Here is a 13,335-nt window from a genome sequence, read left to right on the forward strand (position 1 = left end):
CTGCTCATTTAATCTTTCCAATCTCCCTAAGTGGTGGGTCATAACAGCTGTTCACAGTCATCCTCTTCAACTCCAAATGAGAAACAAAAAGCTCAGTGCTTGCATACTAAAGCATAATCAAAAAGAAAAAAAAAAATCAGTAGTTAAGTGACTTGCCCAAGGGCAAACTGATTTGTGGTAAAGCTGGAACTACAGAGAAAGAGGAAGCGTGGGAAGGGGAGGAACAGAAGGTGGTGCTGAAGGAAATCATGTACTAGTTTATTCTCCAGCTCCTGTTTATCACCCTCACAGTCCTTCCCTGGTCCCATTCTTCTTCCCTTACAATCAAAATAACAAAAACCAGGCAACAAAAATTAAAGAGGTCAAAATAAATGCTCCAAGGAAAGTTTTCAGTTTTTTTACTCCTTCCTCTGCATATAAAACAGAGGTAGTAAGAAGAGTCTGGAATGCTTCTAATCTACCAAAGGAGTCCCTTAGCTAAGAACAATACTTGGCAGGATTAAATGTATAACAACTTTAAAGCTAGAGAGTATATGCACAGAACTGTCTCATGCATGAAAGGAAACAAAAATAATTATTACAGTAGACATGAATGGGTTTAAGTATACTATTTTTTAAAAGTATACATTAAGCCACACGAACAGAAAAAAAGAGGAAAATCATAATCATCTTGGTAGGTGCAGAAAAGTATTTAAATTCAATAATCATTCACGTATTTTTTTAAAGTCAGCAAACTAGAATTAGATTTCTTCATTTTAAAAAGCATCACAATAACTACAGTAACTATCATACTCAATAGTATACTCAATAGTTTACATTACAAACAATGTAAACAATCTCCCTACCCTCCCCCACCAACAGGGCGCCACTAACACTTCTATTACGACACTGTATTGGTAGTTCTAATCAGTCCAAATAAACCAAGAAAAAGAAATAAAACACATAAAGATGGGAAGGGAAGGAAGAAAAAAAAATAACATGATTCTCAAGCAGTATGATTGTGCATATAGAAAATCTCAAGAACCTACTGACAACGTCCATTTCTGGGTAGGATATAGCAGTTCACAGCAAATTAATTCAACTTCAACAACTAAAGTACAAGTTACATTTGCAAAGATGTTGGAAAGTTGTACAAACAACAAGAATTGGATAAACTAGAATTCCAGAGAGGCAAGCACCCTCTGAGGTAAACTGATGATAATCATCCATTTTCTTCTCTGGGAATATCTGCTAATTCTGAGTGCAGACTGAAGATAATGCTTGCCCTAAGCAAAGGGACTCAACTGGAGGAAGAGATATCATTGAGGCTTCAGTAGTGTCATGAGGTTGGTGTAACAGATTAAAGTTCCGGCTGGGTGTGGTGGCTCCCGTCTGTAATCCAAGCACTTTGGAGGCCAAGGTGGGCGGATCACCTGAGGTCCGGAGTTCAAGACCAGCCTGACCAACATGGTGAAACCCTGACTTTATTTAGAAAATAAAAAATAAAGTCCCAAGAGTCCCAAATTTGCAACTAATTTTCCCAACAGAAGATTTTCTAAGATACTACTACCTATTTACCAGAATGGCTAAAATGAAAAAGAGGGTAAATATCAAGTGTTAGAGAAGTTAACAAACTCTCACACGCTGCTATAGAAATGCAATTTAGTATGAGTACAACCATTTTCAAAAACTGGTACTATACACTAGAGCTTACAGTATTACCTAACAATGCTAGTGACAGATAAATAACCCAAATAAATGCATTTATATGTTCATAGCAACACAATTCAAAATAGCCCAAACTAGAAATGATCAGATGACAATTAACAGTGAAATGGAGGAGCCGTCGTGGCTCAGGCTAGTTGTCCTGGCGCTTGAGGAGGCCAATCTGGGAAACATAAAGAACCTGTCATTCATTTAATAAAAAAATAAATAAATAAACAAAAAACCAGTGAAATGATAATTGTACATTCACATAATGGAAAATATACAGCAATAAAAAGGAATAATATAGAACAAAGCAAAATAAACATGAATCTCACTAATATAAGGTTGATTGAAAGAAGCTAGACACAAAAGAGTAAATGATGTAAAATTCAATTTATATAAAGCAGAAGAGCAAGTAAAATCAAGCTATGCCTTCATTCCAGGATAGTCATTACCCTTGGGGGTGGGAGTAGTGATTAGAAAGGAGAATGAAGGGAGCTTTGAGGTGCCAGGTCATGTGGGGTTTATACAGGTATGTTCAGTTTGTAAAGATGCATTAAGTTGAACACTGACATTATCTTTCAATAAAAAGTTCTTAAAAATAAAACTTCTCAGGCCGGGCGCAGTTGCTCAAGCCTGTAATCCCAGCACTTTGGGAGGCCGAGGTGGGTTGATCACGAGGTCAACACATCAAGACCATCCTGGTCAACATGGTGAAACCCTGTCTCTACTAAAAAAAAAAAAAAAATACAGCCGGGCGCGGTGGCTCAAGCCTGTAATCCCAGCACTTTGGGAGGCTGAGGCGGGTGGATCACGAGGTCGAGAGATCGAGACCATCCTGGTCAACATGGTGAAACCCCGTCTCTACTAAAGATACAAAAAATTAGCTGGGCATGGTGGCACGTGCCTGTAATCCCAGCTACTCAGGAGGCTGAGGCAGGAGAATTGCCTGAATCCAGGAGGCGGAGGTTGCGGTGAGCCGAGATCGCGCCATTGCACTCCAGCCTGGGTAACAAGAGCGAAACTCCGTCTCAAAAAAAAAAAAAAAAAAAAAAAAAAAAATACAAAAAATTAGCTGGGCGTGGTAGCGTGTGCCTGTAATCCCAGCTACTCAGGAGGCTGAGGCAGGAGAATTGCCTGAACCCAGGAGGCAGAGGTTGCGGTGAGCCGAGATCGTGTCATTGCACTTCAGCCTGGGTAACAAGAGTGAAACTCCATCTAAATAAATAAATAAATAAATAAATAAATAAATAAATAAATAAAACTTCTCAAAATATCATAAAACACAGTAAAATGAAAGGGGGAGATACATGAATTACTAATATTATAAATATCAACTGCCAAAACTCATCCTGGAAATAGTACCACTTGAATATTGGAAAGTAGCTACCCAAACAAAATAGGTACTAAATTAAGAAGGCTCACTAAGGAACAGTAGTATAATTAACATAATTAAATCTTCTCAGGTGTGCCCTGAGACAATTATTTTTGTTGATGTTATCTTGGCCACAAGAAATAGGAGGCCCACGTAAGTACAGCATGAATCAACTAAGATAATTCAGTATGCTAAATCCTTTAACTCAGGTCTTCACTCATTAAATATGATTTGAAAAGTAGCTTTTAGGCCGGGCATGGTGGCTCAGGCCTGTAATCCCAGCACTTTGGGAGGCCGAGGCAGGCAGATCACCTGAGATCAGGAGTTCGAGACCAGCCTGCCTAACATGGAGAAACCCCGTCTCTACTAAAAATACAAAATTAGGCCGGGCACGGTGGCTCAAGCCTGTAATCCCAGCACTTTGGGAGGCTGAGGCGGGTGAATCATGAGGTCAAGAGATCGAGACCATCTTGGTCAACATGGTGAAACCCCATCTCTACTAAAAATACAAAAAATTAGCTGGGCATGGTGGCTCATGCCTGTAATCCCAGCTACTCCGGAGGCTGAGGCAGGAGAATTACCTGAACCCAGGAGGCGGAGGTTGCGGTGAGCCGAGATCGCGCCATTGCACTCCAGCCTGGGTAACAAGAGCGAAACTCCGTCTCAAAAAAAAAAAAAAAATACAAAATTAGCCGGGTGTGGTGGTGCAAGCCTGTAATCCCAGCTACTGGGGAGGGAGGCTGAGGTAGGAGAATCGCTTGAACCTAGGAGACAGAGATTGTGGTAAGCCGAGATTGTGCCATTGCACTCCAGCCTGGGCAACAAGAGTGGGACTCCGTTTCAAAAAAAGAAAAAGAAAACTAGTTTTTAGTAATTACTTACTTTAGGGTCTCACCTCCCATTGCCCAGGCTGGAGACCAGTGGCACTATCACGGCTCACAACTTCCGAGGCTCTTCCAACTCAGCCTCTCAAGTAGCTGGGACTATAGGCATGCACCACCATGCCTGGCTAATTTTTTTTTTAAGTAGAAATAGGACTTCACCATATTTCCCAGGATAACTAGAACTCCTGGACTCCAGCAATCTGCCCACTTCCGCTTCCCAAAGTGCTGGGATTACAGGTGTGAGCCACCGCACCTGGCCTTGTTCCTAAAGATTAATTCAAATCACAGGCTGTGAAGAGTTATCAACCTATAAATAATTCTCTCAAGACAGCCCTTTAAAAAAATGAAACCATAAATATCCCTTATCAAAAATGGTTGGGATCAGAAGTGTTTCAGATTTTCCTGGATTTTTAAATATTTGCGTTACACTTACCAATAGAGTATCTATTTTGAACATCATGTTGGTTCCAAAAAAAAAATTTCAAATTTTGGAGCATTTCTGATTTTCAATTTTTCGGATTTGGAATGCTCAACCTGTGCTCTGTACAGAGGGTTCAGTTCCATCCATACTTACATGCCAGTTCTAACAGAAGAGAATCTACCCAATTCAGAGAATGCTGGCTCAGGAAATCTGACCTGTACTTTGCCTTGGAATGCTTCTTCATTTTCTGCACTCTACCGACCACTTCCAGCCCATGTTTGGTAATTACATACCCTCACCTTTACCAAATAATCTCTCTGCTCCTGAGATACTGGATACTACTTGACTATTCTGGTCAAACCAGACTTTCTGGCCTTATCTAGTTTGTTTTTGTTTTTAAAAACAGGTCTCCCTATGTTGCGCAGGCTGAACTTGAACACTCAGGCTTGAACGATCCTCCCATCTCAGCCTCCCAAGTAGGATGTGTGCCGTTGTGCCCACCTGGTCTCATCTAGTTTTGACAATCAAGAGTCAGATGAGGTCAGGAGTGGTGGCTCACACCTGTAATCCCAGCACTATGGGAGGCCGAGGCAGGCAGATCACCTGAGATCGGGAGTTTGAGATCAGCCTAACCAACATGGAGAAACCCCGTCTCTACTAAAAATACAAAATTAGCCAGGTGTGGTGGCGCATGCCTGTAATCCCAACTACTCAGGTGGCTGAGGCAGAAGAATAGCTTGAACCCATGAGGCAGAGGTTGCAGTGAGTCAAGATCGCACCTTTACACTCCAGCCTAGGCAACAAGAGCAAAACTCCATCTCAAAAAAAAAAAAGAGTCAGATGAAATGTATACATAGCTCATTAACTTGACAGGAGCACCTATAGTTGCATCACACTTGGGCAATCTTCATAGGATTTCTCCTGTAAAATACGTCTACATAAACTACACCAAGGCATAGTGCCTGGTACACAGTAGTCATCCACAAATGGTAACCTGATTATTATAATCATCATCATTGTGGTCTAGGAGACGAGGTGCAAATAGACCACCTCCATAACCACCATGTTATTACCAGCATTCTTAACACATACTTAAGTGAATTCCAGATGTTATTTGTCATCTCTGGAGGTCAAAAACATTCATTTGGCAGGCTGATAATAGGATTATACTTTACAAGACTATTAGGAAAACAGGTAAATAATTATCCCTTTATAATTGCTATAGATGAGTCAATGTTTATAGTAAGTAGTTCTCAATGGGTGACTATTTCCACTTCTCAACTCCCACTGAGGACATCTGGCAATGACTAGAGGCATTTTTTGTCACAACTGAAGGTGCTAATGGCATATAGTGAGTAAAGGCCAGGGATGCTAGTAAGTATCCTACGCTCATAGGATATCTCCCACAAGAAAGAATTATTTGGCCCACACTTGTAATCCCAGCAGTTTGGGACACTGAGCAGGCCAGATCACCTGAGGTCAGGAATTCAAAACCAGCTTGGCCAACATGCTGAAACCCAGTCTCTATAAAAATACAAAAATTAGCTGGGCATGGTGGTACATACCTGTAATCCCAGCTACTCAGGAGACTGAGGCAAGAGAATCGCTTGAATCTGGGACGTAGAGGTTGCAGTGAGCCAAGATTGTGCCACTGCACTCCAGCCTGGGTGACAGAGTGAGACTGTATCTCAAAAAAAAAAAAAAAAAAAAAAAAAAAAAAAAAAAATTGACCCAAAATATCAATAGTGCTGAGGATGAAAGACCCTAATTTATAGTTCTGACTTTATTAAATAATGGATGAAAATCACTGCAACCAATTCTATCCACTTAAACCCAAGAGACAGCCTCATTAAAGTAAAGAAAACTTCTATAATTAAACTCCCATCTAGATAACTATATATCTATCAATCAATCAATCAATAAAAATCTAAGCCACAAAAGATTTAAATGAAGAGAGTGGGGGAAACCTGGTAATGAAAGAAAAAGAGAGAGGGGAACTTTGTAGGAACCTTGTCCTTAGTAAGGAATCTAGTGCACAAGTGAAGAGGTTAGGCTTAGAAAGAAGCAAAGCCAGTATGCCAGAACAGATGCTTTCTGAAAGTCAGTATCTTGCACAGCACATATACTTTTTTAGAAAATAAATATATAACATATTATATATATAAAAAAATATATTCAGTGAACCCCTTATAGAGATCCTATTATTCCCATTCTTTCCTGGATGGGGACATTAAAGCTCAGAAAAGTTATTTGATTGGAACCACAAAGGCATAAAATAGAAGAGAGCTAGGATTAAAACCCAAGTCTTTACACAAAAAACCACTATGCTGTTAAACACTTCATCAAGTTAAAAGATCATCTTACATACAGAGACTACAAATTTCTAGAGGAATATCATAGAAATGTTGAAGATGGTTACCTATGGATAGCAGACTATTCAGTAATCTTTATTCTTTGTACTTTTCTATCGAGTACGGAAAGAATCTATGAAAAGATAAACTTTCTGTACTTGAATGCACTAGGCACTGCTTACTAAATTTGTAAGCCAAAACTTAACTTTCTCTATTAACTCAAATTGGTTACATCATAATATAACAGAGCAAATTAATACAGAAAAAAATCTGGACTCCATTTCCAATTACTGTTGTTGCTGATGACTTGGTTCCCTTAATGGCTGGGCATGGTGGCTCACACCTGTAATCCCAACACTCTGGGAGGCCAAGGTGGGTGGATCACCTGAGGTCAGGAGTTCAAGACAAGCCAGGGCAACATGGCAAAACCCTGTCTCTACTAAAAATACAAAAAAAATTAGCTAGGCGTGGTGGCATGCACCTGTAATTCCAGTTACTTGTGAGGTCGAGGCAAGAGAATCACTTTAACGGCTAGGCGCGGTGGCTCATGCCTGTAATCCCAGCCCTTTGGGAGGCTGAGGCAGGTGGATCATGAGGTCAAGAGATAAGAGACCATCCTGGCCAACACGGTGAAACCCCATCTCTACTAAAAAATACAAAAATTAGCTGGGCAAGTGGCATGTGCCTGTAGTCCCAGCTACTCGGGAGGCTGAGGCAGGAAAATCGCTTGAACCTGGGAGGCAGAGGTTGCAGTGAGCTAATGTCGTGCCACTGCACTACAGCCTGGCGACAGGGTGAGACTCTGTCTCAAAAAAAAAAAAAAAAAAAAAGAAAGAAAGAAAGAAAGAAAAAAAGAGCATCACTTTTTAACCTGGAGGTGGAGGCTGCAGTGAGCCGAGATTGTGCCACTGCACTCCAGCCTAGGGGACAGAGTGAGACTATGCCTCAGAAGAAGTAAACAAAAGGAACTAGTTTGTTGGCTCACAACTGGGGCAATTTCCAAAATAATTTTTTAAATGGTTTGTAATGTGGGATGAAAGCTTTAAGCAGACAATGGAACAGAACCCACAGCCTAATTCTAGCACCTCCTTCCTCATTTTGCTAATCTAATGTGGTTTGGCCAAATTTGATGGTCAATTTTAGGTTCCACTTTGTTTCTTTGTACACATAGGATAACTGCAGGGAGTTTACAAAGTTAACAGCCTAGATTCTGACTCTTTCTTATCACTGATGCTATTCTATTTCTTTATTTAGATCTAAACTTTGTATTTTTTTTTTTTCTTTTTGTGGGTACACAGTAGGTGTACAGAAATAGACTTTAAGAAAAGTGACCCCCTCAGCCAGGCGTAGTGACTCACGCCTATATTTTTATTTTTTTGAGATGGAGTTTCGCTCTTGTTACCCAGGCTGGAGTGCAATGGCGCGATCTCGGCTCACCGCCACCTCTGCCTCCTGGGTTCAGGCAATTCTCCTGCCTCAGCCTCCTGAGTAGCTGGGATTACAGGCATGCGCCACCATGCCCAGCTGATTTTTTGAATTTTTAGTAGAGACGGGGTTTCACCATGTGACCAGGATGGTCTCGATCTCCTGACCTCATGATCCACCCGCCTTGGCCTCCCAAAGTGCTGGGATTACAGGCCTGAGCCACCGCGCCCGGCCTTTTTATTTTTATTTTTTTATTTTTATTTTTTTGAGGACTCACGCCTATAATCCCAGCACTTTGGGAGGCCGAGGCAGGTGGATCACAATGTCAGGAGTTCAAGACTAGCCAGCCCAACATGGCGAAAGCTTGTCTCTACTAAAAATGCTAAAATTAGCTGGGCGTGATGGTGCGTGCCAGTAATCCCAGCTACTTGGGAGGCTGAGGCAGGAGAATCGCTTGAGCCTGGGAGGCAGTGGTTGAAGGGAGCTGAGATTACGCCACTGTACTCTAGCCTGGGCAACAGGGCGAGACTTCATCTCAAAAAAAAAAAAAAAAAAGTGACCCCCTCCAACTCCCATCTAGCTAGCCGTCTACAACTTCGAAATTATACCCTGTTGTTCATACAGAAATAAATAATTCTCCTCTCTCTAGTCATGGTCACATTATTGTTAGTCCACATTTATTAAACAGTTACTATATGCTAGGGACATACACATTAAATGCATTTTCTCACTGAATTCTCACCACACACCTATGAGGCAGATACTAGTATGGTCCCCATTTTGCTGCTGAGGAAACAGGTTTGAGAAAGGCAATTTTGAGACCCAGGGCACACAGCATTCCATAACATACCACCAAGTATTCAAGTAGAGCCTACTTTATGATACAGTTTTCAAACAATTTTTTCAAAAAGAAATACGCTTTTTTCCACTGAAATCTTATGGAAATCTAATAAACAAAATGAAATGACTGGTTCAAGAAGGGAAGAGGATGTCAGTGACACCTTCTCCCTATCCAAATGAACAAAACAAAACAAAAATTCTGAGCTCCATGAGTGTTGGTGATATTGACAAGGATTCCCAAAGCTCTGACAACCATAGTTTAAAAATTAATGCAGAACTCCAATAAAAAATACCAAAAAGCTATTCTATGGAGACAAAAGTTTATAGGGAAAAACAAACACACAAGAATAGAATAAAAGGCCAAGGTGGCTCACACCTGTAATCCCAGCACTCTGGGAGGCCGAGGCAGGTAGATCACCTGAAGTCAGGAATTCGAGACCAGCCTGGTCAACACAGCAAAACACTGTCTCTGCTAAAAACATAAAAATTAGAAAAATAAAAAGGCCGGGCATGGTGGCTCACACTGTAATCCAAGCACTTTGGGGGCCAAGGCGGGTGGATCACCTGAGGTTGGGAGTTCAAGACCAGCCCCACCAACATGGTGAAACCCCGTCTTTATAAAAAAATAAAAATAATAAAATAAAAATTAGCTGGGCGTGGTGGTGCACACCTGTAGTCCCAGCTACTTGGGAAGTTGAGGCACAAGAATGGCTTAAACCTGAAAGGCGGAGGCTGTAGTGAGCTGAATATTGAGCCACCGCACTCCAGCTTGGACAACAGAGCAAGACTCTGTCTCAAAAAAAAAAAAAACCAGAAAGCCTCTGTAATGAAAACAGTATGGTATTAGAGCATGAAAAGACATACAGTGGCCAAGCGTGGTGGTTCACACCTATAATCCCAGCACTTTGAGAGGCTGAGGCTTGTGGATCGCTTGAGGTCAGCCTGGCCAACATGGTGAAACCCCATCTCTACCAAACACACAAAAATTAGCCAGGCACAGCGGTGCGCGCCTGTAGTCCTAGCCACTTGGGAGGCTGAGGCAGGAGAATCACTTGAACCCTAGAGGGGGAGGCTGCAGGAAGCCGAGATTACGCCACTGCACTCCAGCCTGGGTAACAGAGCAAGACTCTGGCTCAAAAAATAGAATAAAACAACAGAAAAACAATAGAAAATACTAGAAAGTACAGAATTAGACTGAAATACATATGGAAACAGCATTTAACAAAAGTGGCATTTCAACTCAGTGTAAAAGATGGACTTCTAATAGTGTCTGGACAATTGAGTTACCATTAGGAAAAAGATAAAATCAGATCCACATGTAACATTATTCACAAAATAAACTCCCAATAAATAAGAAAACAAAATGTGGCCGGGCGCGGTGGCTCAAGCCTGTAATCCCAGTACTTTGGGAGGCCGAGGCGGGTGAATCACGAGGTCGAGAGATCGAGATCATCCTGGTCAACACGGTGAAACCCCGTCTCTACTAAAAATACAAAAAAAAAAATTAGCTGGGCATGGTGGCACGTGCCTGTAATCCCAGCTACTCAGGAAGCTGAGGCAGGAGAATTGCCTGAACCCAGGAGGCGGAGGTTGTGGTGAGCCGAGATCGCGCCATTGCACTCCAGCCTGGGTAACAAGAGCGAAACTCCGTCTCAAAAAAAAAAAAAAAAGAAAACAAAATGTAAAAAATATGAAACTATGTCAGTGATGTGGTTTGGATCTGTGTTCCCACCAAATCTCATACTGAAGTGTATTTCTCAGTGTTGGAAGTGGGGCCTGGTGGGAGGTGACTGACTCAGCCTCCCAAGTAACTGGGATTACAGGCATGCGCCACCACCCAGCTAATTTTTGTATTATTAGTAGAGACGGAATTTCACCATGTTGGTTAGGCTGGTCTCAAACTCCTGACCTCAGGTGGTCCACCTGCTTCACACTCCCAAAGTGCTGGGATTACAGCTATGAGCCACTGTGTCTGGCCTAAGAATGTATTTTTAGCTGGGAACGGTGGCTCACGCCTGTAATCCTAACACTTTGGAAGGCCAAGGTGGGTGGATCACCTGAGGTCAGGAGTTCAAGACCAGCCTGGCCATCATGGTGAAACCCCATCTTAAAAAAAAAAAAAAAAAAAAAGCCGCAGAGGCTCACGCCTGTAATCCCAGCACTTTGGAAGGCCAAGGCGGGTGGATCACGAGGTCAAGAGATCGAGACCATCCTGGTCAACATGGTGAAACCCCATCTCCACTAAAAATACAAAAAATTAGCTGGGCATAGTGGCACACGTCTGTAATCCTAGCTACTCAGGAGGCTGAGGCAGGAGAATTGCCTGAACCCAGGAGGTGGAGGTTGCGGTGAGCTGAGATCGCGCCATTGCACTCCAGCCTGGGTAACAAGAGCGAAACTCCGTCTCAAAAAAAAAAAAAAAAAAAAAGAATATATTTTTAAAACTCTTACAACTTTAATAATAAAAAAAAAAAAACAATTAACAAACAGAAAAAGGATCTGAGTAGATATTTCTCCAAAGAAGATATATAAATGGCCAAGAAGCACATGAAAAGATACTCGCTGGTCATCAGAAAAATGAAAATCAAAATTCTAGTAAGACACCGCTTCACACCCACTAGGATGGCTTGTAACAAAAGCACATATAGCAAGTGTTGGCAAGAATATAGAGAAATTGAAACTTTCACACTCTGCTGGTAGAAATACAAAATGGTACAGCTGCTTTGAAAAACAACCTGGTAGTTCCTGAAAAGGTTAAACACAAAAGTTAGTGTATGATCTAGCAATTCCACTCCTATGTAAATACCCAAGAGAAATGAAAATATGTGTCCACATGAAAACTTGTACATGAATGCCCAAAGCAATATTATTCACTGTATCTCACGACTGGAAACAATCCAAATGTCCATCAACTAATGAATGGTAAATAAAATCTGGTATATCCATACAATGAAATACTATCAGGACTAAAAAGGAATGAAGTACTGACTCATACTACAATATGAATGAACTTTGAAAACATTATGTTAAGTGAAAGCCAGACACAAAAGACCACATATTGTTTGATGCCATTTATATGCATAGTCCAGAAGAGGCAAATCCACAGAAAGATGAGTGGTTGCCATGGGCTGAGGCAAGAGGGGAATAGAGAATAACTGCCAAAGGGTATGTTTCTTTTTCAGATAACGAAAAGGTCTTAAAATGATTGTGATGATGGTAGCACAACTCTGTGAACACAGTGAAACCCATGAATGGCATACTTTTTTTTTTTTTTTTTTTTTTTTGAGACAGGATCTGTTACCCAGGCTGGAATGCAATGATATAATCATGGCTCACTGCAGCCTTGACCTCCCAGGCTCAAGTGATCCTCTCTCCTCAGCCTCTGGAATAGCTGGGACTATCAGCATACACCTCCACACTCAGCTAATTTTTTTGTGTGTGGAGATAGGGTCCCACGGTGTTGTCCACACTAGTCTCCAACTCCTGGACTCGAGTAATCCTGCCTCGGTCTCCCAAAGTACCAGGATTACAGACATGAGCCACCATGCCTGACCATTCTAGTATAGTTTCAATGGGTAATTGTATGGTATCAATAAAGCTACTACCAAAATAAAACAATATTTATATAATATATATTACATATATTTAGTATATAATTTATATAACATATACAATTATTTACATAACAATTACATATATATTTCTTTGTATAATATATAGTTAATATGGTACATATAATAGTATACACTCCTTTGTATAATCATTATTTATAATACATATTACTACATATATATGTGATCTTCACTGAATTACTTTTCCCAATACAAAATTCTGTTGAGCTTTTGCTGGATTGGGCTGGTGGGTCGCTGTTACAGCAAAGGCAACTCCATTTTTTCCAGCTTTTTGATACTTACACATCAGAAGATCTTCATATTTCTCCAAGATCTTCTACTTAAATACTTAAGTCTTTAAACCTCGACCTTTCTTAGAGTCTAGCTCTTTTTTTTTCTTCCTCCTCCTCAACAAGATGAGTGTGGATTCAGCTTCCTTCCAAATCCTGCTTTGCCCTGAGTCATACAATTCTAGGGACTCCTCACCAAGCCTGAGATTTTTAGGCCTAAAGAAAATTATGCATCCTTGCAAATGTCATCTGTGGAGGTGCCCCAGTCAGACTCTTTCTCCTCTTCCTTCCTACATGGATCTGCTGATTCAGGAGAGCCCTGATTCTTCCACCAGTCTGCTTCTGTAGAAAAGAACACAGTAGGGCCGGGTGCAGTGGCTCACGCCTGTAATCCAGGAACTTTGGGAGGCCGAGGCGGGCGGATCATGAGGTCAGAAGATCGAGACCATCCT

General features: G+C 41.2%; 1 protein-coding gene across 5 annotated transcripts in view; it reads right to left on the reverse strand.

Moving 5' to 3' along the window:
- Window positions 1-13,335, reverse strand: part of IDE (insulin degrading enzyme) — a 141,220-nt gene that overhangs the window by 91,633 nt on the left and 36,252 nt on the right. The window lies entirely within an intron of this gene.

Source organism: Saimiri boliviensis, chromosome 12, assembly GCF_048565385.1.
Source record: "Saimiri boliviensis isolate mSaiBol1 chromosome 12, mSaiBol1.pri, whole genome shotgun sequence".
In the NCBI taxonomy this organism is placed as follows: domain Eukaryota; kingdom Metazoa; phylum Chordata; class Mammalia; order Primates; family Cebidae; genus Saimiri; species Saimiri boliviensis.